A 3,394-nucleotide genomic window follows, 5' to 3' on the forward strand; every position below is an offset into this window, starting at 1 on the left:
TTCTCACAGCAGTATTAGGAGGCAAGCAGCATTATTCCCATTTTGTAGAATAACCTGTTTGCATTTCACCGGGCTATTTATTCATTAGGCCAACAGTATTTTTTTTTAAAGATCATGTAGTGAGTATGCTAATAGTATTTGGGAAAATTTAAAAATCTGTTCAACTAATGATATAAAATCAGTTATGCTAGTAGTCACATTCATTTAATGAATTTTATTTACTAGAGATTTTTAGGTGGTCATATACTGACAAGAGGATCTTAAACAATGTGTCTGTAATCTCTTTCTTGATTATGAAAGAAATGTTTAATTATTGTAGACAGAGCAGAAGGTTCTATGGGTTGTTTTTTTTAAATGTAACTTTCAATGACTTCTGGTTTCTTCATTTTGGTGACGATTTATATTGATTACCTAGGACAGTTTACATTCAAACAAGCACATTGTCCCAGAAAATTACAATGAGACACAGATAGAATAAACAAATTACATTTTTAAATTAGTTGTTATAGAAGATAAGTAATTCTTGGGGCATCTGACTCTTGATTTTGGCTCAGGTCATGATCTCAGATTATGAGATTGAGCCCTGCATCAGGCTTGTGCTAGGCATGGAACCTGCTTAAGGTTCCCTCTCTCTCTCTCCCTCTGCCCTTCCTCATGTGCTCTCTCTCTCTTTAAAAAAAAAGTAATTCTAAAAATGAAACTCGTTCTAAACTGGTTTTGACCAGTTTGGTTTTGAGAAGTTTTGCATCTTTAACAATGGTCATGTTATGAAAAGATATAATTTTATTAAATATTTTATTAAGGAGAAATTAAATGTAAAATGTATACATTCAAACACATTTCATCAGTAATATATCAAGGATGCTGATGACACCCATGTTCATGTAAAAAGAACACAAAATGTCTAAAGGCAGTGTTTTCTTCCCCCACAATAAATTTAGTTAACTGATACGTCAAGTGTATGTAGGAGACTGCTAAACTTTCTGCTCTGGGTGCATAAGAAGAGGGAGAAATAGGAGAGAGGACTTCTTTCGAAGAACTGGAAGAAGGAAAGACTTTGTCATGCAGACAGGTAGAGAAAAGAGCTGAGTTAATAAAGGACATAGAAATTCCTTTCTGGCTAAAAGTATGTCCTATTGGCCTAACTTGGAACCTGATAGTTGGAAAGGTTAAAGCATTAAATCTCTATCTTCCATGACAATTCAGCCAGACAATCATGTTGCATTTTAGACTATAACACTTTTCCTAATTTCTTCCCACCCACTTCTCCTGAAGGAAGGAGTGGGGAGAGAGGAATAATAACACAGGACAAAGGGCTTAGTATTTCCTGTAGGACATGTCCAAGCTGAATGCACATGGGACACACTGGAACTTAAACACCGTCAGGAGCCCTTCTGAGCATGGACTACACGGGGTCTCACTCATCTCAACATGATGAGAATGATCACTAGATACGTTGGCAAGCACATGGTGCAAGCACATGGTGTTACAGAGGGCTGTAAGCAAGTCAGCTGGACACCAATCCTAGATCTTGCCTTTTCCATTCTTCAGCCTTCCCCAGTGGAGCTTGGCATTCTCCTGGCTCCTGAGAGCATCTATATTCTGCTGACTTCCACATTTTAAATTCCAACCCAAACTCGCTTCTGAGCTACAAATCCGTATAGTTAATCTGACTATTCGACATCTCCACTTGAATGTCTCCCGAGGCACTGGGATGCAGCAGTGAACAAAATAGGCAAAAAAACAAAACAAAACAAAAAACAACAACAACAACAAAACCAAACCCTGTCTTTGTGTAATTCACATTCTAGCCTATACTCAATATGTCCCAAACTGAAGCCATATACCCTAAATCTATCCACACCACTCAGTTGCTCTGGCTAAAAACCACGTCTTACAAGCTTTACCTCTAAGGTGTTTTTCTTCTTTGGTGCCAACACATTGATCCAAGAAATCGGCACTTCTCTCCTGAGCATCTGTAAAAGGCTCCTAACTGGCTTCCCTTCATCTGTTTTTATTCTCCTCCCTTCGAAGCTAGAATGGTTACTTTGTTGTCTAAGAGTGATCTTTTTAAATGGAACATCTGGTTGTGACAATCCCCTGCTTAAATTTTTTTCAAATGCAAATAGAATAAAACGTAGAGCCCAACAGACCCAGCAGGATCTGACTCCCATTCTCCTTCCCAACATTTTCCTCTTGACTCGAGTTCCAGGCACAATGACTTTCAGTGCATTCTTACCTATGACAGTCTTTTTCACTTGAGTGATGTTCTTCCTCTTCCATTTGACTCAATTCATGCTCAACTCGCAGGATGAACGTCATTTTTTTTCTAGTCTACAATTCCTGCCACATCACCATGAGTCCCTTCATGTATACATTCCTCGTATTTTTTTTCCTTATGCTTGCTAACAGTGTAATTAATTACCTGTGTGAGGCTCTGCTTACCGTCTGTACCCACCACTACCCCGTAAGCTCCATTGGGACAGGAACCAGATCCAGCTTTCTCACCACAGACTTTGCAGAGAGATGACCGTGGAAATGGTAGCCACTCAGTGAATATGTGTTACATTGGTTAAATACAAGGAAAAACGATAACTCCTTCAATTAAGCCACTATTCTAACACATTAATGAGAAATAAAAATTTGCCATGAAGGATGTAATTATGGAAAAGGAAGGAGTACTAGTGGGCTAACTAGAAAAAATAATGTAAAGAAAACTTTTATTGTCTCGGTGACAATAGTGAATTAATACAAATGTTACAGGGGAAAATTAATGTTGATAATGAATGAGAGTGATAGGAACAGAGAAAAACACCGTAGCAGCTCCAGCCTGGAAAGACTGAATGGTGCAAATGTCATTAAGGATGGGAAGTGATCTTTCTATAAGAGGATCCAGCAAACCTCACAGTGATTGTTAATAGGATTTCTAGGGACCTGTCTTGCACCAAATGTCTTTGAAGCTGTGATCTCCCTATGCTCAGATATTCAGATGTAGTTGAATAGAGTTGTATAGAGAATAGCACAAAATGCTAAACTGGAATGGGTGGGAAGCTAAGCAGCTGGTAAATAGAGAAAGAAGAAAATACTGAATAGTGTGCATGCAGGTTGATTCCCATGATGACTTTTAAATATGGTTTAGAAGGAATAAATAATGAACTGAAAAGCTTCAAGGTTGGGAGTGGCCTTCTGCAGGTAGAACATGGACATCTTCTGCACATAACTCCTTTTGATTTCAGATTTCAAAAGAATAGACTGGGCCAAAATTACTTGCTGTGCAGTAATGATTTCATAATGGGAATGTTATGTCTCAAGGTTTAGAACTTTTTAAATTATTCAGAAATCTTCTGAAATTTTTATTTTTCAACCTCAAATGATACAGTTTATCTTGTTTTGG

This window comes from Callorhinus ursinus, unplaced genomic scaffold (genome assembly GCF_003265705.2).
Source record: "Callorhinus ursinus isolate GAN/ISIS: 27379988/994484 unplaced genomic scaffold, GSC_fseal_2.0 scaffold12, whole genome shotgun sequence".
In the NCBI taxonomy this organism is placed as follows: domain Eukaryota; kingdom Metazoa; phylum Chordata; class Mammalia; order Carnivora; family Otariidae; genus Callorhinus; species Callorhinus ursinus.